The 19,729-nt window shown below is 31.3% G+C and overlaps 1 pseudogene; it reads right to left on the bottom strand.

The window, feature by feature from the left end:
- LOC143387410 (cadherin-12-like) overlaps window positions 1–19,729 on the bottom strand; it is a 78,982-nt pseudogene that overhangs the window by 896 nt on the left and 58,357 nt on the right.

A 19,729-nucleotide genomic window follows, 5' to 3' on the forward strand; every position in this document is an offset into this window, starting at 1 on the left:
AATTGATACCAAAAAAAAAAAAAAAACTTAAATATCATCATCATCTGCAAGATGTAATTATCATGGTTAATTTCCAAATTGTAGTATTCTCATTTGGAAATTGGAAATTTGTGTTTTTAATAAAATTAATAATTTTTTGAGGTAATCAATTAAAAATAATTAGGGGAGCAAAATCCTTTTGATTTACAATGGAAGAGTCTGGAAGACTCTTGTCATAAAACTAGAGAGTAGAGAAGAATACATCATGATGAAAGTAGGTTATTTCACTTTCTCCAAAATTAGAGTCAGGGCATTGGAAGAAGGGAGGGAACCTAGGGAGGACTTCTGTACACTGAGACTTTGAGAGAAGTTTAGCAGCTCTGCACTTTCCCTATGACTTAGAGAATCCCCAAACCTAAGAGACTGTTGTTTGATTGCTTGGGGAGTATGTGAGAGACTGAAAGCCTCATAGAGAATTCCTGAATGCAAACTGGTTTAGGAGTCATCATGGCAGTAAAGCAGACTATTATAGACTTCCCTGAAGTCCACCTAAAATAAAATCAAGTAACACTGAATTCTTGGGCTTCCCATCAACTCACAAAGGAAATGAAAATGGCAGACCTAGTGAAGTCTGTGATTGGTTACAGAAGTCAAAGAATAGTGGATATTTAAGCAGACACCATGGAAAGATGAAGAGTGCCAATATTCACTACTCTGTTCGAGTGAATTCACAGCCTCTAGAATAGCACAGGTATTTTGCAGGCATTAGGAAGCATAGAATGAAGGAGTGCATGGTAGATTTCAGGGCTTTGTAATGATGAGCAGACATGTTACTTGCTACCCTGTTTCAAGGTAGCAATACAAATAGACCAATACACTCCCAATGTGCCTTCTCATTTTAATCAATTAAAAATAATTAGGGGAGCAAAATCCTTTTTACTTATGTTGGAAGAGTTTGGAAGACTGTTGTCATAGAACTATAGAGTTCTTTCATCATGATGAAACTCGGTTTTTTCTCCCCAGGCAATCAAACAAGTCTCCTAGGTTTTGGGATTCCCTAAGTCATAGGGAAAGTGCAGAGCTGCTAAATTGCTATGGAATTACTCTGGCATTCCAGTAGTCACAAGACAAATGAGCAGAATGAGAAAGGAACACTTGATTTGAACTTAAACCTAATTGATTATGTTCAATTCCAGATGTTAGAATTTTTTTGAATGTGCTCTTTTAAGTTTTATATCAACAGCACAAATAGATACTAATAATTATTTATTATAAATTATAAGGACATAATATTTCATTATGCTTATGAAAGTTATTTAGATGTAATTAATAATACACATGTAAATTGGACTACAACTTTATCATTCAAGACAGCATGAACATTTGACTCAAGGCATGTTCTCACAAGGTATCATCGAATTTCTTACTCCATGTTCTACCTTCTACAAGTGGTTTAACAGTTTTGCTTTCTATCCTATAGTTACTAGAAAGTGTTCATTTTTTTCAGAATATTTTTTCCTGAATGGAAAATATGCATATACAAACTTATCCCACAGTGCCCAGCAGTGTTTCTGTTGTAATTTGATTTTAAAGAAGTGATGCAAAATTGAAATCTTTCTGTACTAGTGTGAATATGGCAATAAATTAGAAAGTGAAATAGAAAAGTTGAACAGTTGATGGGAGAGGCAAAGCCCTGAAATTGGTTGACAGTCACTATCACAGAGATGGTGAACACATTTTACTTCAGTCCTTTTCCTTTGTTGTGTGCCTAGATATTTTAGTCAGTTTTCTTCAGAGTAGGAATAGTTAAAATTTTGATGTGAGGGTATGTGGGAAAATTGGAAGAAGAATTGCTTCTGAAAGGCAGTTTTAACTGAAGAAAATAAAATTTGGGGATTCCTTTATATTCTATTTTTTTACTGCCCTTTTCTTTCTTCTCTTTTCAGAATTTGAGAGCTTTTGTTCACCTAGTACATTTCTTAGAAGACTATAGGATCTTTTATTCAATTGTAGTAATTACTAGAATATAAAATGAATTGAGAAATTGTTGCCAAAAAATAGATATTTTTAGAGAGAATCTCATTTTGCAAAGGCCACAAACTTGAAAATCCAGTTTTATATTTTAAATTATGTGACTTATGAGGGATTAAATAAAAATATATCTCATAAAATATTGTAATATAGATAAATTATAACAAGAAGTGACAGCTCACTGAACAAAAATCTATTTACATGGTAAACTGAGAGGGAGAGCATGCCCGCTCAAGAAAGAGAGAGAGAGACAGACAGAGATAGAGACATAGGAGTGTGTGAGAGAGAACTTTATTAATGTTAAAACTAACCTAAAAGTATAACGATACATAGTAGGATTGCAATTAAAGTGCCAGTGCTCAATCCAACAGGCAGAAAAATTGCTTCCACATTACAAGACAGGATGGTACCGTCAGAGTCACACCTACAAACACGAATAGTCATTGTGTTTGTACTGCTCTGGACAGGGTAGCTGCTGTCTTCTATTACAACAGGGAGGAAATACAACTCTTACTGTCTGCTGCTGTATCCATTTCTTCTGGTTTCAATTCCAGCTGTGTTGTCTACAAAACAGGACATTCAGATAACATGGTTACTGTGAGTTTCACTTCAATTCTTTAAGTTGGTATCCACTAAGTATAAGAAGACCTTTTTGAATTGGTAAAATGCAACCTTATATTAGTTATGTCATATATCATCATGAAAGCTGCCAGAAAAATAATCCTTAAAGAAGGAGGAAACACTAATCTTGTCTGCTGCAAGAATTAGCTTTCGTATTTGAAAAAAAATACAGAATGTTTTATGAGAAAAGAAGTCGTTGGGTTACTCTTTTTTCTTTTCTTATATGAAAATGTCATTGAGGAAAAGAATATTTCCACACATATTAGCATAACAAAAAAATTAAAGCATTAATCTGTTGAATATCTTATATAAGAATCTATTCTTTAAAATTCATTAAAAATCTATTGACGGAGGCTATGGTTGTAGCTCAGTGGTGGAGTTCTTGCTTGCCTAGCATGTGAGGCATTGGGTTCTATTTCAGAACCACATTAAAAAAAATAATTAATTAATTAAAGGTATTGTGTCCATCTGCAGCTAAAAAGAATATTTTTTAAAAAATCTATTGACTCTTTCAGATTAAACTTGTGATTTTTCCTGTGTTTTACATGGATCATTTATACATAAACAAATAAACATGTTTATATACGGACCCCCCATATTCACACATTCCATAGCCATGGATTGAAAATTTGAGAAAACAAGCAATGGAAAAAAATTTCCATTGCTATACATAAAGAGTAAAATTGACTGTTTATTTTTGTATCATTTACATTGTGTTAGGTATAATAAGTAACATAGAGATGATTTGAATTTTTCAGAAGGCTGTGCACAGATTATGTGTAAATACTATGAAATGCTTTATAAGAAATTTGTATTTCTGAAAACTTTGGACTCTATGGGTGTTAGGGTCCTGGAATTAATCCTTATACCAACAGACACCTGCAGGTATGAGTGTGTGTGTGTGTGTGTGTGTGTGTGTGTGTGTGTGTGTGTATGCATGTGTAGGTATTTAAATGCTTTCACTCTTGCACATTAGATAAAAAAAGAGAGATGGAAAAATACATTCCAATTATAAATGTAAAAATACATAACAATTTGTGAAAATCATGAACTATTACCACTTTAATGTAATTACAAAGGAAAATCATTTTAACTTGAAGAAAATTAATAGTAGTGATATTTGAAGAAACAAAAGACACCAAAATTCCATTTCATATAAATTTAATTAATGTTTCAATTGAAAATATTATTTTGCATTCATTTGCTCTTTTCTTATATGTTTCTATTCATGAAAGCATAAATTTTAGTTTATTTGAAAACTCTTCATTATTATTTCCAATAAACTCCCCCCAAATGTTTTATTTTTAGAAATAAATTGACATGTAGTTTATTATTTATCAATATATTAACATTCATAATTCCCACTTGAAAATAGATTTAAAAAATTAGAAAAATATATTACTCAATAAAATATAAGTCTGTTAAAAATGTTATCACTTCCATTATGTTACATTGTACTGTTTGTAGATACTCAATGGAGCCAACAGAAGTTACTGAAAAATGGAGTACCTTGATGAACAAAGTATACATGTGATAAGATCAGGGTTTGTTTTGGTAAGATTACTTTGTTATTATTACAGACATAACACTTTAAAATTAAGAAACAAAACTTTAAAATGCCAGGTGTCTACTAGGATACTCCCAATCAAATTTACGTGTCAAATGATTGTGGGGACAATAAGGATAGAAAAGTGGAGACTAGTCGAAGCAATTCTAAAATCTTCAGCACTTGATGTTTTTCTACATGAATCTGAGGAAAAGGAACAAAGATTAAGTGTTGTAACCTGAGTGAAAATAATTAATAGGTTTATTTGTGTAGCAGTACTGAGGATTGAACTCAGGAATGTTCTACCTCCCAGCTACTTCCCCAGCCTTTTATGTTTTTATTTTGACACGGGTCTCGTTAGTTTGCAGAACCTCAAACTTGTGATCTTTCTGTCTCATCCTCTTGAACAATTGGAATTACAGAAATGCACCACAGTGTCTAGAATCTTTTGGGATATTTAAAATATTTATTTTCAGTTTATTATTTTTTGAAAATAGAATGCATGAAAATTGTACATTGTCAATAGTGAGAAAAAAAAAGATACAGTAAACCTCATTTCCCCACTTAAAACATTTTCTGTACCCTAAAAAGTGAACAAATATAGCTTGCAGTAAAGAAGAGCAATAATTGACATTAAATTCTGTAGCAGGTATATGTGCAGTCTATAAGCCAACACTGCTCCTGAGACCAGAGGGTCTGGTCCATATTATCATGATTATCTTGGTCTTCCAACAAAGATGGATTAGGGGGGCATAGCAGATACTCAGAGTGAGTAAGTGATATGAGCGTCAATCTTATGATCTGGAAATCTTATTTGTCTGCATTATATTCATGAATTAAACCAAGGGCATCCTGCATTGGGCTCTATGAATTCTTTCTCCATCCTCTTGTCTTCATCTTCACAGCCAGTCTCACACGATAATGCAAAGGTGCCAGGACTAATCTTTTCTCCCTCTCATGTCTTTTCCATATTACATAAGACTGATCTTCCCAAAATGAAAATCTGAACATGTTATACTGTTGCATAAACTTTTCAATGACTTATAAAATTACTCTATTTGAATTACTATACCTTTAGCTTATTTATAAATAGTGTGAACATAATGACCTGATTTGTTTTGGACAGCTCTATTTTAGATGGGTTGCTCTAACTGAAAACTATAAATATTGTCTACTTCTGTTCTCAGAAGTGTTACCATTTTCATGATAAAACATGTGGTTGTTTTATTCATAAAATCCTTCAACTTTAGGGTGCTGTTTCATGTACAGCTGTTCTTCAGTCATTCTCACTCAACTTTCTTTGGTGACAATACATGGGTACTCCAATTTCTTTCTCTAATTATTTAAAGCAAACCCAGTTTTCTCAAAACATCCTTGGGCGTCTACCAATAATCACCATCATTATCATCCCATTATAATTTAAGTACTTAGTTCTAGAAACAGAATTTATTAAAACTTTAGCTTCTCACTACCAAATATTATAAAAATTGGCATTTTAATTCTTATTTTTTAGCATATAGAAATTTTGAAGCCAGGAGCAGTGTGGCACATGCCTGTAATCCCAGTGGCTCAGGAGGCTGAGACAGGGGGATTACAAGTTCAAAGCCAGCCGCAGCAAAGGCAAGGCTCAAAACAACACAGTAAGAACCTGTATCTAAATAAAATATTAAATAAGGTTGGGGATGTGGCTTAGTGGTCGAGTGCCCCTGAAATGTAAACTCCAGTGGTCACTTTATTTATAAAATCAAAAAAAAAAAATTAAGAGATAAAAATGTCAAAGCAAAAAACAAAAACAAACAAAAAGGCAAAAAGCAAAACTATAATTTGCAATTACTTAATAGAGAACACATAAACCTTAATATAGACAGTTCCCAACTTCATGGTTAAATATTTTTAGTCCATATGTTGTATGAAAGCATACCCATAGTATGAAATTGTTACCCTTTTCATTTTTAGTATGATATTTAAAAATTGCATAATATATTCCAAACTTTATTCTAATATAGACAATCTGTTAGATGATTTTGACCAACTGCAGATTAACAAACTGTTCTAAACACATTTAAGATAGGATATGCTAATCCCTGATGTTTAGTAGGGTAGGTATATGATATGCAATGTCAATTTAGTATATTTTCAACTTTACGATGAGTTTATGGAGACATAATCCTATCATACTTTGAGAAGCATCTGAAATCCAGTATTCTTTATGTTTTTTGTAGTGGATATAATAGTGTCACATGCAATAGTAATAGCAGAAGTAGTAGCAATCTTGGCCAGAATATTTGTAGAAAGTAAGTGTAAACATGGTATATGAGGGGATAACTAAAATTATAGTGGCAGTAATATATTATAACCACTATGTTTTATACTTTGTATACATGAATTTAATACAAGTAGGGTGAAGTTCTCATCGTTTAGTACAATTTTCTGAGCGTCAACCATTTTGGTATGGCCTGGGAATCATTCTGATTACAATATCTACATTAGTAACCAGTGCTATACTGAGTGTTATTAAAATAAAACAGATACTATAGAGTTACCTATTTGTATGTACAAGAAATATGCATGGGAGCCAAAGGATATATTTGATAGGGACAACTTTCAATTTGTCTGGTAGCTTTTTACATGCATGGCTCATTAAGAGACATTCCTTTGTATGGTGGAAATACATTGGCCTTCTAGATAGATCCATATAGATTAAATATTTAACTTATTACTATTTAGGCAATGTTGGATTTCTCATATGTGGATTTCTTTATTTTACAAAATTGAATGCTTTTAGGAAAAGTATTGATTCCTCTATGTGTGCCCTTTGAAAAAGCTACTTGAAAAAGGTAAATCTTTAAGTGTTTATAATTACTTCTGAAGTCACGGACTGTAAAATTTGGTTTGATGGCAGCCTCAGGGGATAATCTAAAGGAGAACTGCTGCCCAGCAGGTGAAAGATCTCGATCTGCAGCACTGACTATCTGAATTATCTGAAACAAAGTTAAGATTAAACTTGAAGTCAATCAGTTTTGAAAGGAACTTTACATAACAGGTTTATAAATCCATTTAATAAAGTATGCTACAGAAATTATACTTTTTGAATTCATTTTAACAGGCCAATTACTCACACATAATTTTTTAAACAATTTTCTAAATGTTTACAGGTTTTAATAGCAGGCTCAATTATAGGACACAGGTTAATTCTAAATCAATATATGTGAAACTGAAAAGCTTAACAGCATTGAAAATTCTCACTAATAAGCAAAATGAAATTAAAATGTACTTGTTTGCATTTTAAATTAGATGAATTAAATTCTTTCCAGCCTAAACATGAAGCTGCTTACTGGAAACAAAATATTTGATTATCTAAAAGTGCTAGAAATAGCAAAATTTTAGAACTGTTGTTTGTTAGAATGAGTTTTATTTTCATGTATAACACAATGGGAAACAAAGAAAGAATGTGTATATTGTTTCTGTTGTTACGTTAATTTTCCTTCATTGGTTAGGAACAAAAATATGTTTTTATAGATTTCCATAATAAGCATTACAATCCCTATTTCAAAAAATGTTCTTTGTCACCAAAAGTAGCACATAGTCTAGTTAAATTCCTGATATTTCAGTGAGATACTCTTAAATTTGAAAATAATCAAAAAGTAATTTCTCAGAGCCAAACTATTACATTCATAATTCACTACATAGATAAGCAAGTTACAATGGCTTTAAGTGATTAGACAGTCAGCTCAGTGGTAGAGTGCTTACTTAGCATGCACAAGAATATGGATTCCATTCCACCAAAAACAAAACAAAACAAAACAAAATCAGAATGGCTTCCAGGCACTTTTGAATCAACATATCCAATAGCTGTGTTCCAGAAAGACTAATTTCAGGAAGCATGTGTGGGAAAAGACAAAGGATGTGTGCTGATCAGAGGATCATGCTTTTGAACTAAATTTCAATCTGGCAGATGAAGACGTTATATTCAATTATGGTAACCTGCCATAATTGTGAAAAATATTCATCATATGGCTGATGCTATTAAACTGATGCTTTTGATTTTTGTTTTATTTCTGGTTTTTATTCCTGGTTAAATCCAGTCTCCGGAATACAATTTACCTTCCCATATGTTTGGGCACACAGAGAGATACCTAAATAATGGATAGATGAATCACAGTTGTTATTGGCATTTATGTATCAGTGCAGCATTAGTAACAAAATTAGGGATTTTGGATTCTGGATTTGAAATTTTAATTTCTTACCATAGTGCAAACTCTTTGCACAGAATTTATTTTCCTTGTATAATTGTCATAAATGAGACTTTTATAATTCATCATTAGACAATGGAATATGATAATTTAGAAAGAATCTTGATACATATCCTGAAAAATTAACTTTTTTGGCTCAGACCAATGTACTCCAATCATAGAATTTCACCCCTAAAAGTTCTGTACATTACTTAGGGACCAATATTTGATTGTCAATTTTTATTTTGTTTTCTTAATGTTGTTAGCTGGTGCCACTATTAAATTAAAAAATATTTAACAACAAAATATCAAGAACATATTTTTGAAGAAAGAAAATCATCTTAGGACAGCATATAGAAACTATTAAAGACATTCATTTATCTGGAAACGTTATTTGGATAGCACTGCCCTGAAGAAAATAACTCTCACATAAATTTTCACAGGTTTACATAAGACCAACTTATTCCCTACTATTTCTCTCCTTTTTAGAAAAGTACACACACACACACACACACACACACACACACACACACACACACATATATATATATATATATATATATATATATATATATATATACCCATATATGTATTTTATATATATTCAAGAATAATCCAGAAGAGAGAGCTATTTGCTATGCATGGTTTGTAGGCCAGGGGCACTATAGTCGGGTACCCAAAGCAGAAAAGGCAATATATCACACACCCTGCAAACTCAAGGGACATTTCAGCACTGTGCTTTGAACATAAGTATTGAGGAGTAGGACACAAAAACCCAAAAGATATTTTTTGATATAGAGTTCGCAAGAACACAACAGATTTTTCACTACTTTGTCCACAAATAAGAAAATCTGGTTGATCTCTAGTAACATGCACTTGTATCAGTATTTCAAATCTTTTACTTTATTAGACAAATAGAGCTAAATAGAGCTCTGTTCCCAGAGGCTAATTTCATTTGGAGCATTATAAGATTTTGATTAGTCTGATATTATTGATATTCCTAAGTATCCAGAAGACAAAAAATGGCTTTTTTATATACTTTGGCACAGTGGAGCTCCTCAAAAGTGAAAAAATAGTTAATTTGTAGAAGTTTTGTAAACTTCTTTTAATTTTCCAATTATCAAAAAAATTAATTTATCCTCAAATACTTATGTAGCATCTACTATTAAAAACATTGGAGCAGAACAAGCGAAACAGACATCCATATTGTGGTTGCTTTCAAGGTGATAAGGTTTAATCCATTCTGTGACTATTATAAATTAATGATGCAGATTTCTTATTTGAGGTAACATGATGAAAATATGTAGTAATGTAATTCATTTAGTGGTTTCCTCACATCATCTATGAATGATTGGGACAACACAGTCAATCTAGAAGTATCCATGCTTATGAAAATGTAACTTTACTCAAGAAAATGGTGTCTGCTTGACACATACAATTACTGAGCACTTGAAATGTTACTAGAGTGAACATGGGCTCTAAATTTTATTTAAACTTCATATAATAGTTATATTGATAGTACATATTACTGGTGCACAGCTTTTGGACAAATAATCTACTAAGTAGTATTACATGCACAAATTGAAAGACAGTAAATTTTAAAGCGTGCCCTTTAAAAATATTGTTTCAAATGTAAAATTTATTTCAAGAATTAAAACTCATTCAATTTACCTAAGTAAGTGGTTATGTTATTTAAAAGTGATTGAAGTTCACATCAATATATCAGCATAGAGTGTTTGCTCACAGTTAAGTTCTTTAGAAAAGCCACAGTAAGAGAGTACAAAAATGGCAGAATGCATAATCCAAAGAACTTGCTAGGAAATCAAAACTTTATTTCCCATGGGATTATTTTCACATCCATATTCACCATAATCCACTCAAGTTTAATATCTCTTATGATGTATTTTATGAGGACTTGTTCTGAAATATGAGCATATGCACATGTATATATGTCTGGACTTAGAGTTGAAAATATACACATATGATGTGTCTTTAAACATTTTTTTTGGCATGGGGCAGTGGGTTCTGGGATTGAACCCGGGGTTTCTTTACCAATGAGTTACATTTCACTTTTCTCTTTTTGAAATAGGGTTTCACTAAATTTCTGAGGCTGACCTCAAACTTGTTATCTTCATTTCTCAGCCTCACAAGTCAATGAAATTACAAGTGTAATTGGTGTACTCTCGATTCACACTATTTGTAAGATACTCTCGATTCACACTATTTGTAAGATACCTGTCCTGGTTTTGCATTTTCACAGACGGCTGTCTCCTATGGCACAGATATTTCTGGAGGAAATTCATTGACATCTAAGACATTAATTAGTATGTTGACTTTGCTGGTAAATAATGGATTACCTGTTGAAACATAAAAACATAAATTATGATTAAAATTGTTTTAGTTATTCTTTATTCAATAAAGAACATCAGTGCAACACTGATGCTTAGGTGTCAGAACACAAACAAGGCATATTACCAGGGTTCATCCCTGAAACTCACCATTAGGTAAGACCAACCACTTAGCTGGCATTTTATAAGTTCAGGGCATTTCTGGTGGAATGACTTACCTATCTTACCAGGATTAGTTCACAAGACTAATCTTTGCCATTAGCAATATTTTTTATTAGATTAAAAAAATATAGTTTTCTAAGTTTTACAAATGTAGTAAAAATTTTACTCTCTGCCATGTTTTACATCTTAAATTACCCTTTTGAAATTAATCGTCTCAGAAGTTTCTTCCTGAATAAAAGAATGATGAGTATGAAGAAGAAAGAGAAATTGATTTACATAAGTTATAATTAGAAAAAATAGCTTTAAGGGAGTAAAATCAAGGAATATCATAGAAAGCTAGGATATCCTGAAATTACTTGTTGATTATATGAAAGAAAAGAATAAGCAAACTTTTGTTAGTAAATAGGTTCTTTCTACAGTATCAAAATAAATCTCAACTGAAAAGGTATCAGTTAAAATCCCATCACAGGGTTTGGGATCAACCTAATAACTTACCCTTTGCTACCTGTCATTTGCTGAAGTATGCTCTAAATAATTTCTTACAAAACATAAAAGTATTACTTACAAAACATAAAAGTATTATGTTTTAAATAATTAGTTTAATAAATTATAACATAATACTTTAATATTTTGTAAGTTTTAGCTTACAACATACAAAATTTACCTTTAAGATTTTACAGATGAATCAGTTGTCTCAAATTTTTAAAGGCCTACCCAGATCACACAGCTAGAAGAAAGGGGAGTTAAAAATGTAAGTCCAGGAGTATGAAAATTGAAAGACGTATATATTCTACCATACATTCTGTCTTGATTCTTCTGTAGAAGAAGTTAAATTCTTCTATAGTGTTATTGAAAATTCAAAATATTCTTATACACCTCTATCTGGAAAGCTTTAAAGAAATGAGTACACAAATATTTTGAATGACTGATTGTCATAAGTCTATAAAATTCAGTAGAAAGAAATTTTAAAATGTTGAACGTTAACACAAAAAATATCTACACGTTGCCATATGTCACTGTGAAATCTACTCATGTATACCAGTATGGACAGAGAATATATGAAATGAGGATACTTGGTGTAATTATGAAAACTATGTTGTTAATCTTGAAGAATGATTGTGAAAATACATATGATGTAGACATTGATATTGGTGAAAGCATACTAAATTATTTGATAAGAAAAACTTTGGCTTAGTTTTCAAAAGTTATTGAACCTTTCTTATTCAGTTATTTCACTGAGTTTCCCCATATAAAACACAGGATATCAATAAGTCCTACCTCATAGATTTGTTGTATTAAATAAGATGATGTTTTACATAACTTTCAATGTTTTGGTGAAATTCTTATTATTCTTATGACCAGTTATATTCTGTGGAGATTAGCTAGAGACAGTTATTTTATTAGTACTTACATTTATGTAGTGCAGAATAGGGATAAAAGTCAGTAAATTTGCTAAACTTGGTTTAAATTTCTAAAAAAAACTGTATATCAACAATAAAAATAAAACAAATGCTTAATACTTTAAAAAGTAAACAATGAATCAACAACATTCTAAAACACATTATACAGATTAACTCATTTATGGTTCATGGTAACTATTATATAGACACTATCATCAACCCTATTATGCATATGGAACTCTTAAAAAAAATGGCGAGTTGTGACTTTTCCAAAAACCACAATTGAAGGTAAAAATGCTGACTTGGAATCAGATGTTCTGGCTCCTTAGTGCTTCTCAATTCTATTATTTATTATTATTTTTAAAAAGCACACTGATAATTATACAGCCACTTAAAATAGATAAATAATTTATATTATGTCTTAGATTTTGCTGTTAAGAAGAATGACAACCTGTTCAAAATCTGGACAATGGGAAACAGTCTACTTCCTATTTTACATGGTAAAGTGGGTTCAAGTCCAGAGCCCACATGAAGAGGAGAATTTCTTTTCCACTTTTTTCTAGGGTAGGAGTTTTATTTCATTAGGTTAGAATGAGAGGGAATTTCTTCAAGAGGAGACAAGTCTTATCCCTCAATTGTATTTATCTTAACAATCTACTTTTATAATATGTAAAAAGATTATCAAAATGAATTCAGGCCTACATTCATTCATCAAAAATTCTGGGTATTCTTTGAATTATTGAATTATTGCCCTAAAATGTCATTTTAGTTGATGTTTTCTATGAGTAAATTTTCACAAAAAAACATCAATACTGTAATAACTTATTATTAATAGTGTTTCTCCAGGGGATGCTTTAAGCGTTTTAACTAAGACAAATCTTTGTTGTGTGAAACAATTCTGTGCACTGCAAGACATCTAGATTTCCTGAAATTAAATGTCAGAAGCCAGCATTACAAAAGCCATAAAATAAATGTTCAATCAAGGATAGAGGAAAAACAATAAAAACAGCATGTTCATATTGCTGAAAATGAGTAATGGGTTTATGGATTTAATTCTGTTATTTTTTCTCTATTAAATACATTTTTAATTTTTCAAAATTAAGGGCTTAAAAACAATATACTGAATTCCATAGTGCCAAGCTAGGTAGGAAGAACATCTCTGTTTGAGAACTACTGAAGTCTAATAAGCCTTGAACTTTTTGCCATAGTATATAATTTATAAAAGTAATGCAGCATTCTTTCATTTAGGTATACAATTTACTAAAGTATGTTGACAAAGTAATGACATATTTTCTTTCTGACCCATCTAATCTATATTTCACAGAGCAATAATGAAATTTTATTTAACTTTGATTCAGCAAGAGTATAATGACCAAATATTTGACAACAAAATTATACAGGGTTTAGTTATTATTTAATACTTAAAAAACAAATTCAATTGTTGGCTTAGTAAACATTAAACAACTGATGTCACACATAATTGTGATGTTCCTAATAGACCGTTTAAATTTCCATTATCATTAGTCTACTTTGTTTATATTTTAATTATCTGCTAATTAATAATTTGTGGTCCATTTATGATAACCAAGATATAATTCTGGTCAGGTGCAGGGTGCACATATGGCTGCTTTGAAGGCTGAGACAGGAGGGTCAAACAAGCCTCAGCAATAGCAAGGCACTAAGCAACTCAATGAGACCCTCTCTCTAAATAAAATACAAAATAGGGCTGGGGATGTGGCTCAGTGGTTGAGTGCCCCTGAGTTTAATCCCTGGTACCAAAAAAAAAAAAAAAAGGAAAAGAAAAAAAGAAAAAAGAAAGAAAGAAGAGAAATAAAAGAAAGTATTCTGTATTTGTCTCTCATGCCTTCAAAATATTTTGTCAGATGTTTGTCCAAATCCTAAACGATATTGCAGTCCGTTCTCATGCTCACTCAGTGAATGAGAATTAGAATTGTTTATTCATATTTAAAGTACAACTTTAAAATAAGGAAAAAGAAAAAAAATTACCAAAATCAGAATAAAATAAGAAATATATTTTAATCATAAACAAAACAAAATATTGTAAAGAAATATGATAAGTTATTTTATTGCAAAAAATAGTAAAAAAAATTATGGTCAAATTCTTATAAAGATTCAAATGATCAAAACTGACAGAAGAAATAGGAAACATTTGTGTTCCTAAAACAGGTATGAAAATTTAGGTATAATGAAAAATCTCTTCACGATTAAAAGCCTTTTTCCAGATGTCTTTACTAGAAATTCTATCAAACGTTTAAAAACCAAATAGTGTAAATTCTTCAAAATAGAGGAAACATTTATCACTTGATAACAAAGCCAAACAGAAACTTCACAAGAAAGCAAAAGTACAGACCAGTATATTTTATAAACAAAGGCCTTTACCCCCTAGCTCAGCAACAGAGCCCACTTCAAGCCCTACCTGGGCGTTACTTAAAGGGAATGAGCAAACCCCTAAAACCCAATCCTTGCCTTATTTGAGTAGAATATTCTTGAATATCTTTTCCCCAATAAACAGAAAGTTTCTCCGTGTGCTCACTCTTTTGTCTTTCCAGGGCTGGAGCTGACCCTTGGGTTCACCGAGCTGAGCCATCGTGTCTTATGTTTCTGTACTGTGTGGTTAATTAACCATTTTCTTAGTTATTGATACAGTCAGGTCCTTTGATCCCTGCTCATCGCCAGTCCAGCTAGGTGGTGATAGGAAAGGAGAACATTCTCAAGGCAAAAGCTCGGTTGGTCCTCTCAGAGAATGAGAATATTTCCTTTCCTGTCTTTAATTTTATTGGGGATCCCAGGGAAGTTTCCAGAGAATCCTACCCAGGTCCACCTCTTGTCTTGACTGATAGCAGGATGACATTGGACTTTCAAGTCCTCACTGTCATCACAACTGTAGGTCACTTTGGACCAAGCTGCCTGTACTCACAGGAAGCTGTTCTTATAGATTCTATGATTTGGGTGGATCATACTTTTCATCCTGAGTTACAGGATCTGATACGTGTAAAAAGCCCCCCTTTTCAGAGAGAATAATTTGCATTCTAATTGGCATTTGGGCCTGCATTTTTCCTTCATATAATAGATAGTGTGCTGAGGACTGTTAACATATTCTGTCAACTTAAGCCAGGCAGGACTGCAGGTAAATTGGTTATTAAAAAAGAAAGCATGTGGGAATTAACACAATTAGTACATTTAATAAAATTATTCCCTTCATGTTCCCATAACTCTAGTCTGCCTGTTATCAATTGGAAATTAAATCAGAAATCTTTTTTAGAAACAGGTAACTAGTGACTATTCTTTATATATAACATTGATAATCCTAGATAAATAAGACTATTACCTAAAGAGAATGTAAAATTCATGTAACTGTACTATTCTCTCCCAGGTCTTCTCAGTGCCAAGTGGTTTCATAGAGAGCAAACCGAAGGCAATACATTTATGGAGAGCTCTCTTTTACATAGTACCTTGAGACTCTGTACCAGATTTAAATTTGCCATAGTGTCCTAGTGATCTACAAAATTTTAAAATTTTATATCTATGAATAGGTGAGAAAATGGGCAGAATCTTCCCTAAGATTTCTGCAGAAGCCAAAGCAGAATTCTGAGTCTCCTCAGTGTTTTTATCAAATCCTGAGATCTGAGATGTCTATGAAGGAACTGAAGAGCAAGAAGGCATGCTGCCTGAGATTGCCCAGGCAATTATCACCTCTCTTCCACAAGTCACCTCATAATGCACTCCAGCCACCATGCTATGGGGAAACCCCTTTCAGAGCCAAGAGAGAGTTTTGCAGTATTCAGCTCTGTAGATACTCAATAAATATAGTCAAATAATGCAACATTTCTTAGAACCAAGTGAGAAGTCTAATACAAAATGTTTTGAAAATTGTAAAGTTCTAACAAATACCAGGTTTTGGTTATATTAATAAACATGGGAGCTACTTTGCTTCCTTATTTAAAAATGACAAGAGCTTTGGAATAGCTATATCAGTGAAAATTCCATTTTGTGATTGTGTACTAAATTATAACTACAATCACTTCAAAATTGGAATTGTAGCCTTTTATACCAAAAACTGAATTATAATTGTACAAACTGAGTATGACACATGTAAATGAGTGAATAATAAAGGCTTTCTTTGGCTTTCCTCTTTAAACCAGTTCACTTCTAAATTGCAAGTCAAGTTAAACTATGTTTAATAATAGCTCTGTTTTGTGGTGTGATCTGCAACTAGACTGAGCAATCCATAAAAAGGATTTAAATTATTCATAGATGCCTATGGTGAAATCAAATATTACCTTTTGTGCTTCTGGTTACAAAATGTGATCTCCAAAGGAAAAAAAAATCCCTAACAATATCACTAATCTTTTTATTTTTCATAATGAAAACTGTATGAAGAGTAAATTATATATATAAATTTAAAATAATATGAAGTATTAGATACTTTGAATTCCTTGAGGACAAGAACTGTGCCATATTTATCTTGACATTTAGAATATAACACAGTGCTACTACATGATACTCAATAAAATATACAAACAAATAAATATAGTATTAAAAACAGACTAGGCTGAAAATCTAAAACAGTTTCTATGGAGTTGACAAGACAAGAAAACTGTATGGATCACGCCCCACTGATTCCTTGGTTCTCAGTGTATGTTCCCTGAATTAATCCATGCTTAATGAAATCTATACACCTATCAATTCTATTTTACTTTATGTAAAACCATTTGTAATATAAAAGGTTATTCTCAAATTACTTCTTCTATAATAATTACAACAACATTAGATTAATATTTTATGGTCAACAAAGAATAAGAAAAAATGCTAAACATCACTAATCATCAGGGAAAAAAATGAAAACCACAATGAGGCATTTCATCATCCCAGCAAGAATGCTGTCATCAAAAGACTAAAGATAACAAGTGCTGGGAGAAAATAGAAAAAAAGGACCCCATGCACATTGTTGGTGGGAATGTAAACTAGTACAGCCATTTAGGAAAACAGAATAATAATCCCTCAGAAACTTCAAAATTGGGCTACCGTATGATATAATATTTCCACTCCTGGGTATATACACAAAGGAAATGGAATAAGTATGTCAAAAAGAAAAAATACACTGCCACGTTTACTGTAGCCAAGAAAAGGAAACAACAGAAATGCAACACTTGATAAATAAATAAAGAAAATTTGGTAGATATTTACAATGGAATATTATTCAGCCATGAAAACAAAATGAAATTCTATTACTTATGACAATAAAAATAGAAATAGAGATAATTATACTGTATACTTCAGAAAGCTAGAGAAAGGATTCTGTTTTCACCATAAAGAAATGATTAATGTCCAGGCAATAGATATAGTGATCCTGATATAAATATTACACAAGTTCAAAGATTTTGAGATATTACTTGTTATTCCACAAATATGTATACTTTTTAGACCTTAATGTATTAGTTAAAGATAAATGTAAATAAAATTAATAAATGAACAATAAATAATTTGAAATATTTGAATTTTGAAAACACATAGAATTCACTAATATTAATTTTATAATAAATATGATTTTATATCAAAATTAATGAACAAATGTCCTTTGGTAAGTAATTAAATTTCTGAAACACCCAGTTACAGAGATTTAATAAATCATTAATAGTTTATATTTCTATGTAGTTTTCTTTCATTATAATCAACTAAGATGCAAAAGCAATAAGAATATAATGCACAAAATAATCAGTTGTGTTTTAGCCTCTTCTATAATTTCTTGATTATTCAAAATGTGGTTTATAGCTCCTAAAAATACTTGTTCATTTCTAGGCATTCATGTCTTGTTTGTCTTTCTACATCCTCATCATTTTTTTCTTCTATGGGCACATTTTCAGTTTACTTAACTTTTCTTTTTCATACTCACTTATAATCTATTTTGCTGATAAACACATATATCTACTGAAATCGAACACAGCCCCTCATACATGCTAGGTGAGGGTTCACCACTGAGCCTCAACCCCAGCCCCACCAAATATATTTTTCAAAGCTAAATTGTTACTGAATTATGACAAGTATACACAAATGATGGCAATGATTTGTATGAGGAGCAAGCATATTCTACCCTTTATGTTCAAAACTAAGCTCAGAGTTTGCAAAACACCGTTATTTCTGTTTCTCTGTTCTACATCAGTTTACTGCACCCCTTACTCTTATCTCCTACCTGAAACCTGACCCCTAATACTGATGTCTCACTCCCCACCCTGTATTTTAACATTAAATGAGTTTCAATTTTCATCATTTTAATCTTTCCATTTTCATCCACTGTCAACGCTTCATAGAACACTCAAGTTTTTGTCTTAAATTATAACAAAATTATTTATTAGCTTTTTCTACTGTTCTCCAAACCTGCTTTTCTTAAATCCTTTTAATTATTCTTCAATCAGCATACATTTTCAAAAATACAATTCATACTTCTATTTCATTTTTTTCAGCTTTTACCTCTTCATAATAATATTGAAATATCACATAGGCTGGAACAGAACACAAACCTTAATTTTTTCTCACCTTGATTATCTTTATTATAGGGATGAGAAAAGTATAGGGAAAGAGACAAAGACAAATACAAAAGAGTGTCACCTTTTACTCACCCTAAATATTTTCCATATACTTATTTCTTTTATATTCAATTACTTTATTCTTAGTATCAGTGCTTTTTACAATCAAGAATGAAATAGATGATATTTCTAGTATCCAATATACTAAAATTTTAATATCTTTTCCCTGACATTATAGTTAACATGCAGCAGTATTGTGGAGGTACTCCCTGATACCTTTCTCTCTGCTCCCACAGCACCCTCCTTCTTTGCTTTCTTTTGATTGACATTTTTACATGCTATTTTTTTTACAGGATACTGTGCTTTATGGTCATTATTCCATAAGCCCATCTAATGAAGTTTTTTTTTTTTGTTTTATAAACATTAAAAATGGCATGTTAAGATACACAAAGGAATAGATAAATGAAAAAATATTAAAATATTGCTGTCTTATTTATACTCATGATGAATAGTTTTGAGATTCTAATGAATAGAAGGTATAATGTAGTGTTGGTGACTTAAATTGTTAATATGTAATATATTTCAAGAAAGGTTGAACATACACAATATATTAATTACAAACATATCCATGTAGTTCATAATGAGTAATATACCTTGGAATCAAAGATGTATAAGATAAAGACATTTCTTCAAAAAGTTCATGCTAAATTGATAATATCACTCTACAAATATATTAGATATGATATATCATGTCAATGTAATAGTTTTGATATTTTTTTTCTATTCTTGAACTCTGTCAGGTTAAAGGAATATTTCTGTGTTAATGGAACTTTATCATATTTGTATAAATATATATTTGTATATG

Source organism: Callospermophilus lateralis, unplaced genomic scaffold (genome assembly GCF_048772815.1).
Source record: "Callospermophilus lateralis isolate mCalLat2 unplaced genomic scaffold, mCalLat2.hap1 Scaffold_512, whole genome shotgun sequence".
Classification (NCBI taxonomy): Eukaryota; Metazoa; Chordata; class Mammalia; order Rodentia; family Sciuridae; genus Callospermophilus; species Callospermophilus lateralis.